Source organism: Chelon labrosus (assembly GCF_963514085.1).
Source record: "Chelon labrosus genome assembly, chromosome: 6".
Classification (NCBI taxonomy): Eukaryota; Metazoa; Chordata; class Actinopteri; order Mugiliformes; family Mugilidae; genus Chelon; species Chelon labrosus.
Window position 1 is genome coordinate 22,373,378 of NC_140342.1, and position 19,906 is coordinate 22,393,283.

Below are 19,906 nucleotides of genomic sequence, written 5' to 3' on the forward strand. Positions count from 1 at the left end.
TTTAAATTGTAAAACTTAAACATTATGTTTTAACTTCAGTGCCGGTTTGATGACTGTGATAAGCTCCCGCTAGCAACGCGGCGAATTAGCCGGCGGCTAACCCCACTAGCCTCCGCGTTAGCTCGCGGTTAACTCCCGCGGCTAACTCGCGGTTAAGTCCCGCGGGTCCGCGGTTAAATCCCGGTTAGCTCCGCTAGCTCGCTAATATACATGAGCTATGCTGGAAGGCTAGCCTAAGGCTAAAACATTGGGCGGCTAGTAGTTAACTTCTATTAACAGTTCAGCTATGTTGGGCACAAACACTTAACATATAAATAATTCTAGAAACTCACTTACCTAATAAAGTGATAGCACCAACAGAGGAGGGAGAGAGAGGAGTGAGAGAGGGAGGGAGAGGAGTGGGGCGGGGGGAGGGAGAGAGGGAGAGAGAGAGGGAAGGAGAGAGAGAGGGAGAGAGAGAGGGAAGGAGGGAGGGGGGGGGGGGGGCATGGAGTGTTCTGCCTCCCCATTGTAACAGTCTGAGAGTCCCTAATGTTTTGTCAGTCTGTGTCTATAATGCTATAGTGGGAGGGGAGGTGGGGGGGTTGGAGTGGGGGGGTCATAGTGTCAGGTTCTGGCTCCATACAGTAGTGGAAGGGGTGGTTTTAATGTTTTGGCAATTCCTGTTATCCACTGAGAACCCTTTGCTATGGCTAGCAGGCCTAGCAGCTGTGTGTTAGCACCAACAGAGGGAGGGAGGGAGAGGGAGAGAGGGAGAGGTAGAGGGAAGGAGGGAGAGAGGGAGGGAAGCAGGGAGAGAGGAAGGGAGAGAGTGAAGGACGGAGAGAGGGAAGGAGAGGGAGAGAGAGAGAGGGAAGGAGGGAGAGAGGGAGGGAGAGAGAGGGAGAGAGGGAGGGAGAGAGAGAGAGAGGGAAGGAGGGAGAGAGGAAAGGAGGAAGAGAGGGAAGGAGGGAGAGAGGAAAGGAGGGAGAGAGGGAAGGAGGAAGAGAGGGAGGGGAAGAGAGGGAAGGAGGGAGACAGGAAAGGAGAGAGGGAGGGAAGCAGGGAGAGAGGAAGGGAGAGAGTGAAGGAGGGAGAGAGAGAGAGGGAAGGAGGGAGAGAGGGAGAGGGAAGGAGGGAGAGAGGGAGAGAGAGAGAGAGGGAGGGAGAGAGAGAGAGGGAAGGAGGGAGAGAGGAAAGGCGGAAGAGAGGGAAGGAGAGAGGGAGAGAGAGAGGGGAGAGAGGGAGAGATTTTTGATTTTTTAAAAAACCTTTATTAAAATTTTATTTACAGACAATCATTGTGCAACAATAAGTAACAACGTTCATCATTTCATGAGCAGAATCTACGTGAACACAGTATTAAAGATCAGAACGTCTCCAGACACAGAGCAGATCACATCATTATAGCACCACCTCTGGATAAAATCAGTCATGTTATTTACTGCTTTAAAGAACCTAAAATCAATCCATACTCTGGTTTTCACTAATGACATAAAAATAGGAAGTATTTCCTGCCCAGTTCTGTCCTCCACTTTATTTCTCCTGCTACAATAAATAGACATTTTTGCCACTCCTATCAAAAAGTTTAACAGTTCCCACTTCGAGGCATCAGACTTTTAAAACCAGCTCCTATAATGAAAGCAGTTTTTGACCATGGCACATTAAAACAGTTAAAAACCATTTCTAAAGTGTTAAAAATGTCTTTGAGTCTGTTGCAGTCATAAAAACAGTGAATCACAGTCTCTGTTTGTCCACAGAAAGGACATTCGCTGGACACTGATGGATTGATCTTGGAGATAAAAGCATTGACTGCAACAGCTCCATGTAAAATCCGCCACTGTAAATCTGCAGATCTCTTGTTTAGAGGTGGTTTATATAAAACTTTCCATGCTGGTTTCACTCCTCTGTCCATTTCCAGTTTCTTCCTCCACACTGTGTCGTCTCGACCGGACAATTTACATCCATTTAATACTTTTACAAAGCAGTTGTACACTGCCTTCCCTTTAGCAGTGTACAACTCTAATGCACATGAGACTGAAGCGTCGTCCTCCTTCTGTGTGAAGCCCAGCTCAGGAAATGGGTCGTCCTCGTCAGGAGTTTCACCCCCATCCTTATACTCCTCTAGCATCTCCAGTTCTTCCTCTGTTAGCCTTCTTCTCCATATTTTTAAGAAGTTGCTGGTCTGTCGGATAGACTTCTGTCCCAGGTGTAGAGCCAGCGCTGGCGCTTCCCTCAGACCGGGTCCAGCTACATCCACTAGTTTTCTTAGTGTCAAGACTCCACAGGAACTCAGCATCCTGGACAGACCCGGTGTTGTGGAGTCCTCTATGTCCAGCCTGGCTCCTTTAATGAGAGGCTCTACTAGGAGCCAGTGAAGAGACCTTGTCTGTTCAATTTTTCCCCAGGGTAAAATACTCCATGTTTTAAAAAGTGCTTGATAAAAAGGAGGTAAAAAAGACACATTTAAAACCTTTGGATCCATTAAAAACAGTGCTCTGTCCAGCCCCAGTCCTTCTGTCTTTTTTAAAATGCAGTTTGCCACGTCTCTCCAGACCAGATCTTTTGGGCCTAAAAGGTATTTCTGTACAAACTGCAATCTGAATGCTGTTAGCCTGCTCTGTATGTGTACAAGACCATGTCCTCCTTCACATTTTGGTGAAAATAAAACACTCTGAGGCACCCAGTGCAACTTATCCCAGAAAAAATCAACGAGAACAGCTTGTAGTTTTGCTGTCAGACCTTTAGGTGGCTCTAAAACAGCTAGCCTGTGCCAGAGGGCCGACGCAACCAGGTTATTAACAATTAACACTCTGCCTCTAAAAGAAAGTTTTGGTTTTAACCAATTCCATTTATTTAATTTGGTTTTCATATTTTCTATAGCACCGTCCCAATTTTTCTGTACTGTGTTCTCATCTCCCAAATATACTCCAAGATATTTGAAACCATCTCTTTTCCATTTTAGTTTTCCTGGTAGACTCGGTAGTCCTCCCTTCCAGTTTCCAATTATCAGTGCTTCGCTTTTCCCCCAATTTACTTTTGCAGCTGATATCACACCAAAATTTTTAACAATCTTTTCTAGTTTACTAATCTCTTCCTGATTCTGAATAAAAATAATAAGATCATCAGCATATGCAGATAAAACATGTCTCTCATTAAAACCTTTTAAAAACAACCCTCCCATGGTGGCTCTTATTTTGCACAGCAAAGGTTCAATAGACAATGTGTATAACATGCCTGAGAGCGAGCAGCCCTGTCTCACCCCCCTACCCACTCTAAAGGGGGCGCTTAGACCTCCATTAATCTTCAGTACACTTTCAATGTCTTGGTACAACACCTTGATCATAGCTATGAGACCAGGGCTGAGGCCAAACCTCTCTAGGATCTTCCAGAGGTAATGGTGCTCAACCCGGTCAAAAGCCTTTTCCTGGTCCAAAGAAATAAGACCAGTCTTGATGCCCAAAGACCCAGAGATGTCCAAAAGGTCCCGAATTAAAGAAACATTATCAATAATAGACCTACCAGGCACACAGTACGTCTGATCCCTCTGGATGATGAGATCCATTACCTCTTTTAATCTGTTGGCTAGCGCCTTGGACAAGATCTTATAATCCGAACAAAGGAGAGAGACGGGACGCCAGTTCTTTATCTCATGCAGATCTCCTTTCTTTGGCAGGAGAGTTATTACTGCCCTCCTGCAGCTCAGTGGTAGCAGCATGTCGTTGAAACTCTCGTTGAAAACAGTCAGGAGATCCTCACCCATCTCTCTCCAGAAGACCTTGTAAAACTCCACAGGTATCCCGTCGATCCCGGGGGCCTTTCCTCCCTCCATGCTCTGCAGGGCTGTGAAGAGTTCCTCCGGTGTTATTGGACTCCCCAGCTCAGCACTGACGTCCTCAGGAACCTGGGGAAGCCCTTCACTGAACGAACTAAACAGTTCTTCATCGTCTCTATATTCAGAGCTAAACAACTCTGAATAAAATGCTGTAGCTCGTCTCCTGATGTCGTTTGAGTCTCTCAGTTCCTGTCCTGAGGGAGAACGCAGAGCATGGATGAGTCGACTCTGTCCGTTCTTCTTCTCTAAACCAAAGAAATATTTGGTTGGCGCGTCCATCAGTGTGGTGCTCTGGTAACGTGAGCGAACCAGTGCTCCTTGGGCTTTCGTGCCCAGTAGGTCTTTAAGAGCTAACTTTTTAGACTTGAGGTCTTCAATATGACCTCGATTTCCAGTGGAATCTATTAAACATTGTAATTCCACAACTTCAGTCTCCAGGTCATTCATAGATCTGGTGATGTCCCGTGTGACATTGAATGTGTACTGTTGACAGAGCTGCTTTATTTCCACCTTCCCACAATCCCACCACTGCCTCAGAGATTTAAAATCAGATTTTCTGTTCTTAAAATAATTCCAAAAGAATCTAAAAACATCTTTAAAATGGAAATCTTCCAACAGAGCAGTGTTAAAATGCCAATAAGCACTCCTGGACTTCAGATTAGAAATTAAAACATGGCTAGTAACTAAAAAGTGATCAGTAAAACCAACAGGCATCATTCTGCAGTCTTTAAAAACATTAAAATGATGTTTAAAACAATAAAACCGATCAAGTCTAGCTAGCGAAATGACATTATCTCTTGCGTGAGTCCATGTGTACTGTCTTTTGTCTCCATTTCTTCTTCTCCACACATCCACCATTTCATGTGTTTTCAGTACATTTTGTAAAGCAACCTGTGATGCAGCATGTGGTTCTGGATGGTTCCTGTCTAGTAAGTGGTTTTCTGTGCAGTTAAAATCTCCTAAATAAAAAATCCTCAACATTGACTTTATCTAAAACTGAACTTAAAACCTTTAAAAATAAAACTCTATCAGGTCCTGCTGTCGGAGCATAAACATTTATAAAAACTACATTTAAAAGGTCCACCTTTCGTCTGACCACCAGTAGTCTGCCCTCCACCACCTGCTCCACCTCCATAGACATACCTGAGAGACTTTTAGAAAATAAGATAGCCACCCCCCCACTAGTGGAGGTCTTATGGCTCAGCACTGTGTCCCCCTCCCATTCTCTTTTCCAGTCAGACTCGTTGGAAATGTCACTATGAGTCTCCTGAACAAACATCACATCTGACTTTTTAAGTTTTATCAGCTCGTATAGCAGAGATCTTTTTTCAGCCTCTCTTGCTCCGTTTATATTTAAAGTGCAAAGTGCAAAGTGACTCATAATAAAAAATAATAAAAGTAGACAGAAGAGTTCTAATCTACTAGCTCTATTCATCATCATTATCATAATCAGGGATTAGTTCTTGTCTGATCTTCTGAACTATCTTCTTCATCCTGTATATGTCTTGGTCAGTTAACCCTCCTCTTCCTTTACTGCTCAGGTGCAGTCGATATGAGTTACAGAGCAGCTCCTTGTCTGAGAAATAATCCTCTATCTTCACCCCTTTCATATTTTTAGTTCTCTGTAGAAAATTTTTAATTTTGCCAGCGCTGTAAGCTCTCCTCTTTCCTCGACTCCCGACCACTTTTTCCTCAGTGTTACTATCACTGTCCATCTCACAGTCCTCTGCAGACACCTCCCTGTTCACTGCTCCTTTCTTAGCTTGAGAACTTCCACTACTGCTCTTGGTTTTTCTTTTTAACCGAGGAACCTTCATGTCCTCTTCATCTCCTTCCATCTCTACTTCACTTTCAAACAACATTTCACTCGTTCTATCCTCTTTGTTACCTTTTTGTTTTATTCCTCTCTGTCCATTAACTGTCTTCTGATTCTCATCTGTTGTCTTACCTGTTCTACTTTGATTTCCTTCACTCACCTGGCTGTTCTGTTGAATCTCACTTGTCTCTTCCTGTCCTTCCTCACTCTTCTGACTGTCCCGTTGACTTCCTTCTGACTCCTTCTGTCCTCCCTCATTCACCCGGCTGTTTTGTTGACCCTCACTTGTGTCTACCTGTCCTCTCTCGCTTACCTGGCTATTCAGTTGACCTTCACCTGGGTCTGCCTGTCCCCCCTCACTCACCTGGCTGTCCTGCTGTCCCTCACCTGCCTCCTCTCCTTCTACACTATCCAGATTGCCTTCAGGACTCTTGTCAGCTGTTTCAGTTCCTCCATTTTGTCTTGTTGTGGACGATGTCTCTGGACATGCTCTGATTAAATGTCCTTCCTTCCCACAGCTGAAACATTTCATGTTATCTGATGATACAAATATGACATAATCAAAGTCATCTACCCTGATTCTGAAAGCTAAATTCAGTTCTTCTTTCTTGTGAAGGATCATAAAGATCTGTCTCCTGTGAGACACCACGTGCTTCAGAAGAGGAGACTTACAGCCAGAGTGAACTTTCTTCATCTGTGATACTATCTTTCCATGCCGAGATAGTTCTCTGATTAATGTCTCGTCTCTTATGAATGGGGGAACATTAGACAGCGTCACTTTTCTCGCTGGTGATGCGAGAGGTGAGACAGGAACGAACGTGTCCTTAATAACGATCCCGTTCTCCACCACCGTATCTGCTTTTTCCACGGTGTCCACAAAAATCACCACTGCACTATTCATTCTAGCAGCGGACTTCACGCTGTCATACCCGACAACTTTCCCCACTGCCAGACTGCAGTCCTCCACAGAACAAAGGAAAGCCGGCGCTACCTTGATGCCGTGCTTCCTGGTTAGTTTAACTAACTCCATGCTGACCAGCAAGATGCTGGCCAGCCACCAACAACACACACAAACCCCTAAAACCCTAAATATACACCACTGTGATACAAAAAAAATACACTAATATATATAACAATAACCTGAGAAGATTCAGATAATCGCTCGATACGCTCTCCACTCAGCGACCTCACTCCTTCCACTCAGAGAGAGAGAGAGAGAGGGAGGGAGAGAGAGAGAGAGGGAAGGAGGGAGAGAGGGAATGAGGAAGAGAGGGAGGGAAAGAGAGGGAAGGAGGGAGAGAGGGAAGGGAAGAGAGAGGGAAGGAGGGAGAGAGGGAAGGAGGAAGAGAGGGAGGGAAAGAGAGGGAAGGAGGAAGAGAGGGAGGGGAAGAGAGGGAGGGGAAGAGAGGGGAGGAGGGAGACAGGAAAGGAGAGAGGGAGGGAAGCAGGGAGAGAGGAAGGGAGAGAGTGAAGGAGGGAGAGAGAGAGAGGGAAGGAGGGAGAGAGGGAGAGAGAGAGAGGGAGGGAGAGAGAGAGAGAGGGAAGGAGGGAGAGAGGAAAGGAGGAAGAGAGGGAAGGAGGGAGAGAGGAAAGGAGGAAGAGAGGGAAGGAGGGAGAGAGGAAAGGAGGGAGAGAGGGAACGAGGAAGAGAGGGAGGGAAAGAGAGGGAAGGAGGGAGAGAGGGAAGGGAAGAGGGAGGAAGAGAGGGAGGGAAAGAGAGGGAAGGAGGGAGGGGGGGGGGGGGTCATGGAGTGTTCTGCCTCCCTACTGTAACAGTCTGAGAGTCCCTAATGTTTTGTCAGTCTGTGTCTGTAATGCTATAGTGGGAGGGGAGGTGGGGGGGTTGGAGTGGGGGGGGGGGGGTCATAGTCATTCTGGCCCCCTACAGTAATGGTTTGAGGGGTTTTAATGTTTTGGCAGATCCTGTTATCCACTGAGAACCCTTTTCCCTCCACTTTCTGTGTGCACCTGTGCTGGGTCTGCTCGTCAGGGCCCGTTGCCACGACTACACGCCGCACATGATATTCTATATGTTATACTCCCTTCTCTCCTGCACCCTAGGATTTGCCCTCCGAACAAATGCTCATAGATCAAAAACTACAAGTCCTATCGAGAAAACGAACACATTGTGAGCGTCAGCCGAGGGTTTTCTACAATTTAGTGTTGTTCCCACGCGCGTACTGCGAAAATTGTGGCCGTAGTCGTTTTAGAAAAAAAGCATGCGACGAGAAAAATCGTCGAAAAATCGCTCTCGATTTCCACATACACACACATGGAGAAAAATTTGAAAACTGATCGGCGCACTCCTCGCTCGGAGGAGCCTGCAGCCCAAACCGTACATCCCACACAAATAAAAGCCACATCATGTGAAAGCCAACAAAAATCCCTACGTTTTTATGTATTTTTTATCTCTCTACCTCAAAAACTGTGGCCACCCCGTAAGATTGAACCTTTCTTTTTTCAGAATTTCGACGAAACTCTGAAGTTAGAGTGAGCGTCAGAGTGCGTCCATAGAGATCCATTATAAACGATGATTTTTTAATTTTTTTCCAAAATTTCCCCAAAACGTAAACTGCGACCCTGACCAAACCGTAAAAGGTATCGAAACGCCGTTTTCAGGACTAAAAAGCTACACTTCCCGTGCCTCGTACAAACTTCCAAGCATTTTTCTACTCCGAAGCACGGCCGAGTAATCGCTCGACAAAGCGAAGGAGGAGATTTTGGAATGTTGGCGATTTTTTCGGGCTTCTCCATTCATTTCAATGGGAAAAAACGCCCGGTTTTTGCCCGATTATTCTCGCCCCGTTGGAAAAATCGCTTAGAAAAGTCATAGCACACGATTCCCGATCAAGGCGCACGTCTGGATATACAATTTGTCTATTTTTCTTCAAAACTCTGGGACGAGTTATCCGGCGAAAAAAAGGCCGGAAGAAGCTATAAGAATATTAAACGCGAGCAATAGTAATATATGTGCCTGTGCATGCACTAGCTCCCATTGCCTGCAATGGGAGCTAGTTTATCGGCACAGATAATAAATATTCTACATCTACATCTAGTTATATAGAATAACCAGGAACTCTGTGTAATCCGTATGGCCGTAAACATGGACAGTCGATGTGCAATAAAGGTTCGTGAATTTCACAAACAGTTTTATTCCAGGCCTGTAGTTTTGTGCTGTTGTTAAAACAGCCAACCACACAACACGATCTTCCCGGCATCACTGGACAGCATACGTACTAAAAAAACTAAATAAAAATAACATTTCCTACAGCTAACATCTGCTACAGCCGCCTACGGGACCAACACGCTACTTCCGCTATTTCCTTAGCAGCAAGGCCCGCAGTAATGGCGGCGCTGCTTTACTTCCGTGTTTCGCCGGATTTGTCTATAACTGCATCCAATTAATGTTAACGTTGTGGTAGTCCAGATTTCCAGAGAACTGAAAAATCTAGATTAGAAGTGTATGAAGAGGTGGTTGGGGCACGATAGTATGACAAGGTGAACAGAAAAAACCCACTCATAGATTTCTATTTTACTTCATCTGTTGGTGGTGGAAACCTTAAACAAATATGACGAAGGCCTATTAATGACCACATACTAATTGCGTAAAATGTGCTTGTCACAAACTCATGGCTCAGCACAGAAGATCCAGTTCTTCAGGTCAGCACTCAGTGGTCCACAACTGGCCCTATTTGTACACATTTTAGCCGGAGAAGACAGATGGTCTGAAAGACAAGTAGAGGAAGTGTCTGTGTAATAATGGAAAACCCTTCTCTCAGCATATGTCTATGAGAGATTCTCAGCCATTAAAGTCAAGGTACAACCGAAAAACAAGCAGACACAAGGGCAGCTGGGCTTGTGAGATTTCTTGGCTTCCTTTGGAGTTACTGAAGATGTTCTGTCCCATCAAAACTGTCACTTGTATCCAACAAACCTGCACTCAGGGTGAAGAAGAGAGCTTGGAAACCACAAAATATATATAACTTAGGAGGTTATCATGACTGTAGTCTGTTTTGCTTGTGAAGTGTAATAGTGGAATAGAGGTTCACAAACAGCATCTTTCATAGGGTCCCCACAAAGCTAAAACACTTCTGTCGTCCCTCAATGTAACCCCTGTAGGATATATAAAACAGGAAGCTACATGTTCTCATTCACTCTCATGATCTGACTCGCACACTTCCTTAAACTGGATCGCATGTGTTGAAATGGCACTTATGTTCTTGTTTTTGTCTGTTTTCATGCTGTATTCAAGTCAAATTCAAGGTAAAATCTTATTTTTCTACTAATAGTTGATGTTTTGTATCTTTTTAATTTTAAAATCTGCTTTTCGTACCATAGCGTGCAGAGGAGGAAGAAGGTCCAGTAAATGTTGAAACATGAAAATGATGTAAACAGATATTAAAGTACTATATGTCCATAGTACATTGTAACCTGTACCTTGAGAGAGAGGAGATGTGTTTCTGTCGTGGTTTGTCTTGTCTAAGATTTTTTAACATAAAACAGGGTGTGTAACCATTTCCTGGGTTCATGACTTCAATGGCGCCGCCATTGTAACCATTGTCACATCATCTCCCAACTTACTAGCAGTACTATCGTACACCTTAAATAATATGCAGGTTTTAGCTATATAGACGGTACTTCTTAGTGGGATCAGTAAAATGTGTTGAGCAATGACATCTGATCTTTCAGGCATGAAATCTTTGACGTATGTAAAACATGCTGTAGTCAGGCGGTCTCTGCTTGACTGAACTTCCTCAAAATAAGAGTTTAAAATTGAACAGAATACCAGTGGAAAAAACACAAACTATGTTCAGCGCTACTTTAATGATTAAATACACCATGAAATTAAATCATACAATTCTTTATATATGTACAGCATATGTATAAATGTAACAGATGACTCCATCTGCTAGTGATCTAGAAAACTAATATGAGAATTACTATAGTTCATAAACAAAATGATATACAATATATAACACGTTTAATGTGTAGATTGTACAAATATAATTCATGGAGCAGCCTTGTTCCAGTAGCACAGAATTTGGCAAAAAAAAATATATATATACAGAAAGACAGTGACGACTTTGAACAGGGAAAAGGTTATCAAAAAAGCACAAAAAAAAAACACAAATACAAAAATTTAAAAAATATATATCAAAAAATATACAAAAGAATAACCATACTCTGAGAAAATATAGGGAGGAAAAAGTAACTAGAAACTAGAAAGTAACTAGAAAATATAAGACATTCTGTAAAACAGCTGTGACTCATCAGCAGAGGTGTATAGTAAGTAGATGTAGGCCTACTTCGTTTTTTTTTTTTTTAATCAGGACTTTTACTTTTACTCTACTACATTTAAAGGTTAAAAAATATACTTTTACTCTGTTACTGTGACGTTTGCCACCTCGTTACTCATTACAAATTAAAATAGAAATATAATTAATCATCGAAGGATTATTGGAATGGGCGTGTCCGAGAGGACAAGAGGAACAACGTACAGTACTCTCATGAGGTCTAGGTAAGGGCGGGATGCGCGGGGCAGCGGACATTAAAATGGCTACCTCCGCAGTTAACGCTGATGAGGAAGACACGGAAGACGTTACCACACTGACAGCGTCTCCTTTGGTAGATGACGTCACCTGTGACGAGGAGATAGGAGGCACTTTTTTGTGTTCTTAGGCAGACAGACGCTTTATTTTGTTCTCATTTGTTTTTATCATACCACATCTATTTCATTCACCTGAAAGTGAAATGAAGAGAACAAGGGAAGAACCATTTTTGGTTGTTTTGCTACTTTTTATGCGTACTATAAAAATACTTTGTACTTTACTTGTACTTATGATACTTGAGTACATTTTTTCACAAGATACTTTTGATACTTAAGTACATTTAGTGTGAGCTACTTTAAGACTTTTACTCAAGTGATTTTCTTATGGGTGACTTTAAGTTTTACCAAAGTCATTTTCAGTTATGGTATTTGTACTTTTACTTAGTTATTTTTTTCAAGTACTTTATACACCTCTGCTCATCAGAGAATGGACATGGGCCTTCTGAGGGCGTCCTGTGGTGTCTGGTAACAAAATGTTGTTAGTGGGGGGCCTCTGTGGATCATCCCACAGATACTTGATCAGTTTGGGATCTAGTGAATTTGGAGGTCAGGTCAACACCTTGTGCTGTTCTTCACGTTTCTTTTTTTAGTTGTTCCTAAAGCGTTTTTGTGTGTGTGTGTCTGTGTCAGGCTGCATCCTACTGGGATGTCATTGCTATGGGGTGGGGGTGTCTGGTCTGGTCTAGGTGGGTGCTACATGTCTAAATAATGTCCACATGAATGAATGCCAGGTCCAAAAGTTTCCCAGCAGAACAGTGAATTGTCACAAGATGGTCAATGTTATTTACTTCTCCTGTCAGTACTTGTGTAGAAGCTAAGCCAATGCTTTGAGCCACTGCTACCACACTGAAACTCTAAGTGACACACGTGACAAACTCTCTGATGGATAGCGGTTTTAATGTTTTGCCTGATCAATATAAATAGTATTAGAGTTCCTTTGAACAATACTTTTCTTACACGTGTACTATAATCAACATGCATCTATTAGCTTACATCCCTTCACATTTATCTCTATAAAAATATATAATATATAATTAAACTTGTGACCACCACATTAAATAGTAAAAACATCATGTATCTAAACCTTTATACAGAGTTATATTGCAATGAAGGAAGTACACAGTCTACAATGTTCTTAGACATTTTACCCATACAAACCTGAGACATACAGATGAACCATGCTGTTCTATTTGTATTATATCGTAGTATGATTGCTGTTACTCAGACTCAATGCTATAGAATTTTATTTTTTGAACAACTTCTTTTTTTAAAAAAATTCCAACCAACGGCCTCAGTATAACAGTGTCATAAATAACAAGGCTATACAATGTAATAAGCCAACCATACGTGCAGTACTCACATGTCTGCTGTAAAGCAGAAGTTGGACAAACTGACATGGTTCCTGTTTGTTTGCATGTTTCTTTGTGGCTGACACATAATTTAAAGATAAACGAGTCATATGTCTGTGAAGAAAATAAAAGCAACAGACACATCAGTGGTTGTTGATGCTGAAGAATTTTTCACTGAACTATATCAGCTAAAAAAATAAACTGACAAAACTCTATAAAGAAAATTTTGATTATAATAAAGACATGGGATAATAATACAGAGTACACTGAGACAATTTTAAGTTGGTCTTAGTCGTTAAATTACATCAATATGGTTTTTCCTGTGGTGACTTGTAGAAAGAAAGAATGAAAGATTCACAGATAGAGAAGAAGACTGTAGAAAGTCCAGAGGTTTTCAGAAGAGAAAGAATGGACAGATGGAAAAGACTCATTATATAAAGACTTTTACTGACCTCTTCATTTCACTGTCACTTCTCAGAAATACACACTGAGTCAAAGCAAGTAAAGACATTTTCAAATAAAAATGAGACTGATTGATTGACCTTTATTTTTCATTATCATGTATTATCATGTACGCGTCTATATTTATGTATGTGTATGTAGGTACTGTGTGCATGTATATGTGTCTCTATGTATATACGTATATGTGGATATGTATGTCTATGCTTGTACATATGTGTATATATATATGTTGTTTGTATTTCTGCATAATAGTGTTTTGATTAATTCTAATATCAAAATTATTAGGGAATGGGAGCTGTTGGGGGCAGGGGGAGGGGGCTGTATGTGAATTAATGTGTATGTTGTACTGTACTGCACTGAGGTGTCTTGTCCCTGTACTGTTGTGTTCTGTATCGAGGACCCTCTCGAAAATGAGATGACACATCTCAAGAGGCACTCCTCTTTAAATAAATAAATAAATAAATAAATGTATCTACTATTTTACAGGGTCCAGTGCTGTGACTCGTGTGTTTGTGAAGAGAGGAGCTGAAGTACTTCTGAAAGTCATGGATAATGATCCAAAGGAATTTATACTTCTTGTCTGGAAATTTAATACAAGCAATGTTTTAGTAACATATTTATCTGGTGGAAAACCAACAGTCTCTGAAGTTTACACTGGAAGGGTTGACTTCTCTGTGGAAAATTATTCAGTGAAGTTGAAGAAACTACAAGATGCAGACAGTGGAGTTTATACAGCACGAAAGACAGGGGCTAAAGACCAAACAATAGCTGAATACATGGTCACAGTTCAAGGTAGGTTTCTTAACATTTCAGACACTGACAGAGAACATCTGCTGCCATGTTTCTAAACCTCCTCCACCTACTTTCCTCCATCAGGTCCAGTGTCTCCAGTTGATCTGAAGACAAACTCTGTGCCCATCAGCTCAGACTCCTGTAACCTCAATGTGACCTGCAGCACAGAGGACTCAGACATCAGCAGCACTTTCAGATGTGACACCAAAACCTGCTCTCAGGAGGGAGGAGAGCAATCAAAGGTCACCAACTCTGGAGCTTCCCTCCGTGTCTACCTGTTGAATGAAACAATCATCTGTAACCATAGCAACCAAGTCAGCTGGACGGAGAATACCACAAAGATTCAGGATTTCTGTTCCCTACATGCTGGTAAGACTGACAGACTGAATAAATAAATTAATTAAATAACTGGTTTTACAGTATCTTTTGGAAGTGTAATAGTTTTACATTTCAAGTTTGGCTATTCTTATTACGGTTCAGTTGAGCAACTGAGATGCAAAAAAGACATGTGTTCTCTAATTTTGTCTCCTAAAAATGTAAATTTATATTAAACTCATTTTAAATTTAAATAAAAGTATCTGTCAAGATATTTAGACAGAGAACCTATCAGTAAATTGTCCACTATCACTGTATTTTGTTTGGGTTTTCTGCAAAAATATTCAGTCTTGTAATATAATACCCACTTGTAGTGAGTACAGACTTAAACTGTTCACCTCTGGACAAAAGATCTATGTTTCTGTTCATCACCACAGAGTAACTGGGAAAACAGTTTACTGTTTAAATCTAATTTCTAGGACATAGTTGGTTAAAGGTTTAATCCTCCAAGACACGATGCTACACTAGTACACACTAAACAATGTTGAGTGACTGAAACCAGGCATCATTTTCTAATCTGTTTGTTTGTTTTTCCGTACAGGGCTTGAACACCCCCGCAACCATATTATTGTCATCGTCTGTGCAATTGTGATAGCTGTTGTTGTCTTATAATTCTTGCTGCATGTTATTATCATCGTAAGACAAGAAAAAGTAAGTCCAAATGTTTATTATATCTTGAATTACAAACTAGAAAGATGAGTCTGTTTTATCTCCTGCCTTACTCATTAATAATGCTGAACCCTTCTGTATATAGTATTCATGATAGTTTACAGCTGTTCTTTAGAAACAGCAAATGTTCAGACAAGCACCTGTGTTTTAGAGTCTCTAGTCTATGTGCTGCTTTAAGCTCATTCATTCTCAGAATCCTTCACTTGTGATCACCTACATTATAAAACATCACATATGGAGACTTTATAGTGTCTGTCTGTGTGAGATTAGAATTATTTATACATGCAAGAAATTGGGACTCAACGTAGAAACAGCTTAAGAAATGAGCACCTGTTGGATAATCCTCTGTACAAAAGTCACTGATGAATACCTTAATGAAATGGTCCCATAGGACCGTGAGAGTAGGAAAATAATAAGTACAGTGTGTATCTATATATATATATATACAGTATAATACAACATTTCTTTGTAACTGGTGGAGGTAGAGCAGAGCGTAGTATTAACCAAACAAATCATCCACCAGTGAGTCTAGAGGAAGCGTGGGTGGGTCATTGATAACGTGGCTCCACTCTTGGACAGTACTACTCAGACTCTTACAAGATGGCGCCGCCCGTATACTCTGGATTTTAGCCTCAGTTTGACCACCGGGATGAAGTGGAGACGTGTCGTCCATATTTATATACAGTCTTCTGTCTTTTTTAGCTCACACCATATATCCTAAACTACTGGTTTCATACTAGTGAAGAAGTTTGTACTGCTGCATATTCTTAGATAATGAAAAACAGAAATAAATTACTGCTCATTGGTATCAAAACTAACGTGAGCATAAGACTCAGGTCAAATCTGCACTCATTGTCTTTTGTTGTTATGCTCACAGAAAAGTTCTGAAGGATACAGATGATTGAACCCTTGCTAAAAATGTCAACAGTCTTTGTTTGTTTTTCTTCAAGGTAGATCTGAATCAACGTTCAGCAGATGATGATTTAACCTCCACCTACAGCTTGGTTGGGCCTCCTACTGGACCCAAAGATTCCACTAAGAGTAAAGACAAGAATCCACTAGAGAGCCTATATATGCAACGATAGAAAAGCCTTTCAGGTCCTGAGAGAAATCCTCAGGATGTACTGTATATATTCTACATACTGGTGTTAACATAACCTTTTCCCTTACAAGATCTGGGCTTCAAATCACATTTATATTTCTTATATATTTTGATTTTCATATTATCTAAGATACTCCGGCTTCCTCCCACCATCCAAAGACATGCTGGTTAGGTTCATTGGTGATTCTAAATTGGCCGTAGGTGTGAATGTGAGTGTGAATGGTTGTCTGTTTCTCTGTGTTACCCCTGTGATAGACTGGCGACCTTTCCAGGGTGTACCCCGCCTCTCGCCCAATGACAGCTGGGATAGGCTCCAGCAGACCCCACGACCCTTCATAGTAACAAGCGGCTCCAGAAGACGGATGAATGAATATTATCTGAGATACTTGAAGTTAAGCTCAAAGCTAAAGTTACTGCTACCAAAGAAGATTGTATTTGAACTAAAAATCATATTTTAACACATACAATTTAAATTTATTTATGTTGTGATTTATAAGCACAGGAAAAAAGCATGGTAGCTGGGGAGCTAGCTAAAGGTAAGGATGGCTGCGTGACTTTAGTGTGTTTGCAAATCAAGATAGATGTGGTCGATTGGTTCGTGTCCGCATGAACGGGGCGAACCACGGTAAATTTGTTTGTTAGATTTGTTTCATAAAAGGACTAGGTTAAAGTATTGAAATATTTGTTGTTGATAGTGACTGAATGGTGAGAAAAACGGGGTTATGCAGTGGTAGCGTGGAGAGCGGTGACGCCACTGTTAAGCCTTCTCGAGGTGTCGTGGGCCTAACTTAACAAAGCATCGGTGAAGGGAGGTACCCACTTGAAAACCCCAATGACATGGCAGTAGCCCTATGTTTAACTAGCTGGAAAAAAAAAACGTCGAAAAACAAAACGACCTCTACGACAAAACGTTGGATATTTTAGGTTCGTCTATATCATTTATTCAAAATAAATAAGAAAGCATAACAGCAAAACAGTGCAGACCATCCTTTCCTGAGCCGCATTTTAGGCTAATGCTAATCGTTAGCTAACGCTAACCTTTAGCCACATAGCTAAACGTTAACCACATAGCTAAACGTTAGCACCCCTTGTTAACATTCAGGCTAGACTCTAGACAGAAATTGTCTTTGTATGCCAACTGTCAACGCATTGTCTCAAAAACAAATGTTATCGTAAACATAAAACTGCATTTCACTTACCACGTCTTTGTTGTCTGTCTCACCGGAGTGCATGGGCAGCCATCAGCACTTGCCACAGTGACATCGGTCGCGTCCCTCACCTGGACTGTTACTTACGTGGCCTACGTTAAGTGGCCGATGAATTTGAAAAAGTGGATAGCTGGTTGACCGTTGAATGTCCGCTGTTGCGAGATTTAACTTTCACATTTAAATTTCACATCAGCTGAATATTGTGATATCCATCCTGTTTCGACTAGAACGCTATTGTTAAGGGTGATAGTTGGTGAATATTTTATTTATTTTCATCAGGTCTGTTATGTTAAACAACGACTCGCTAAAAAACATCGAAAACTTAACTTTAAGGGGGGGATGAGTCCGGCCACACATTATGTGGCCCAGAGGTCTAATTTAATATGTGGGCCGAATACTACACTCAACAAGTGGCCCAGATCTTGTCTGCCAGAGTCGACTGAAATCCACCTGTGCCGGCTTCAAGCCAGATCTGGGCCAAATGTCACTGCTATGTGGGATGCTGCATACTGCTGTTGACTATCTGTCTTCATGTTGGTTGGTAGCGATATTTCTTTGTTTGGTTAGGTGCTAAGCAGGCCATACAAGCCATTTGTTTGGCTTATATTTCACAAGGTTTGAATTATCCTCTGCTGCTCTGTGGGCCCACAAGCCAGCAGCTTTTACTTAGTTCATTTAGATTGTAGGTTAATCGTCATATCACATGACCGTAGTTAGGGTTTGTTACGTTTTGCATCTTGAAATGCTTGATTTTTTTTTCTTTTATAGAAAATAATATACTTGTATGAGTTTGCCATCATATAATACTGTATGTTTTAAATATATGCTTGTATGAGATTGATAAAAATACAAAAATATATTTACAAAACAAGTGAAATGCTTGTGCATCTGGGGAGGATGACAGTAGTTGTACAAAATGCTTGTGAAACTGGGAAGGGGATTTGGGTGGTTCAGAGATTTTTATTTAAAAACAAGATAATTTCAGCTGAGTTAGGCTTTAGTATGTTCCTCTTCTATGTGTACGGTATGTAAATCAATGTATAGTGTGAGAATGCATAAGTGCCAATGTGGGTATGCAAGTTAATCTAATGTTGTCTAGTAGCTTCATCACATAGGACAGGGATTTCCAAAGTGCGCAAGGTGAAAAGTGTAATGGCGTAGAAGAAGTTATCTTGTCACCTGTTTAAAAATGTAGTTCCTGTAAAGCTTCAAAGCACTGCTTTGAGCTAAACTTGTGAATGTTCCTCATTAAAGTGTCATTAAATATTTTTGAATAACATATTTTGTGGTGCCTTCACTGACTGTTACTATAGATATATCACTGATTCTAAGCTGAAAATGTTACACATGATGAACATGACTTATTTTCTGTAAAGTCACAGAATCACCAAAAATATAAACCGGATGCATATCTGTACGTGTCTACTAGGTAGCATGACATCTAATCCTGGTTAATTTCCCTTTAACGTGGCTCTGAAACGCAGCCTCTAAACACATAACACATTATCTGCCGCGAAACTCGTTAATTTCAACAATATTTTGTAATCGTACGCTAGTGCTATTCCCCGTTGAGTCTGGAGCTGAATATTTTTCCGACTCTGAGGTTATGGACGAACTGTAGCCAGGGGCGTAGCACCAAATTCTAGGCCCTGTACACTCTTAATGTCAGTGGGCCCCTATCCATGCCAGTGCACGGAGCGCACGAGCAAAAAACATTTTTCATGGGCCCTCTCACTACTCGGGCCCTGGGTAGTCGGGTCCCCTTTTCCCCCCACTACCACGCCCATGACTATAGCAGTACACAAATTACAGGTAAACAAGCCAACCATCGCGGGTGCGCACGGCTCTCTTAGACGACATCATCCAGGTCAGGAGACATCATCCGGGATCTGTAGGTCAATCTACAGACCCCGGCACTAGCATAGGATAATAGCACTAGAATAGGATAACTTAAATCACGGAGCTACTGGTGAGCTACTGGTCACTATTGCACCTATTATCATCTCTGTATATGTAATATATATTCGTCCATCTCTATTTCTTGTACATTTGTTTATATACTAGTATGCTAATTTGTACAATTTGTACATTTTGCTTAGACTATTTTATTTATTTTACTAGTTTTTATTTACTTATTTTATTTTATTTTATTTTATTTAAACTTCCTTTTATCCGTGGTTCTTAAGAGTGTTACTGCTACTGTGACCAAGCAATTTCCCTTGTTTATCTAAGTCTAAGTCTAACAAAATATTGGTGAAATGAATGAGTTTCGTGGCAGATAATGCGTTATTTAGATGCTGCGCTTCGGTGCCCAGTCACTCCCACAATATGGATATATGCTAATCTAATTATCTCCCGAAGGAATATGAATTACACAAATGTTATATGGGTGAGTAAACGATCGTATTTTATGCCAGAAATAAGGTAGAAAAATAGTTCCCCTTTAAGGCTACACAGCTGTTCAGTCCCAATCCCTTGAGTTGCCTTCACATGTGGAAATGCTCTTACTTTCACTATTAAACATAGCCCTGAGTTCTACTGTTGTTTTTCTTCGATTTGATTTCACCAAACGTTTAAGTGATTACAGATCACGATCAATCAGGATTTTTTTTTCTGACCACATTTCTTCTTCAAAGACTAGTGGTTCCCCACTAATCTTCCAGTTTTCAATAATGTGTTGGACAGTTCTTAACACAATTTTAGTAGTTTCT

General features: G+C 41.2%; 1 long non-coding RNA gene and 1 pseudogene across 2 annotated transcripts in view; both read left to right on the forward strand.

Annotated features, from left to right (window-relative positions):
• LOC311489375 (ATP-sensitive inward rectifier potassium channel 10-like) overlaps positions 1–19,906 on the forward strand; it is a 120,995-nt pseudogene that overhangs the window by 62,353 nt on the left and 38,736 nt on the right. The window lies entirely within an intron of this gene.
• On the forward strand, positions 13,951–18,443 carry LOC311489022. Its single transcript, XR_014699096.1, has 3 exons — positions 13,951–14,210; positions 14,758–14,867; positions 15,836–18,443. It is a non-coding gene; the product is annotated as an uncharacterized lncRNA (long non-coding RNA).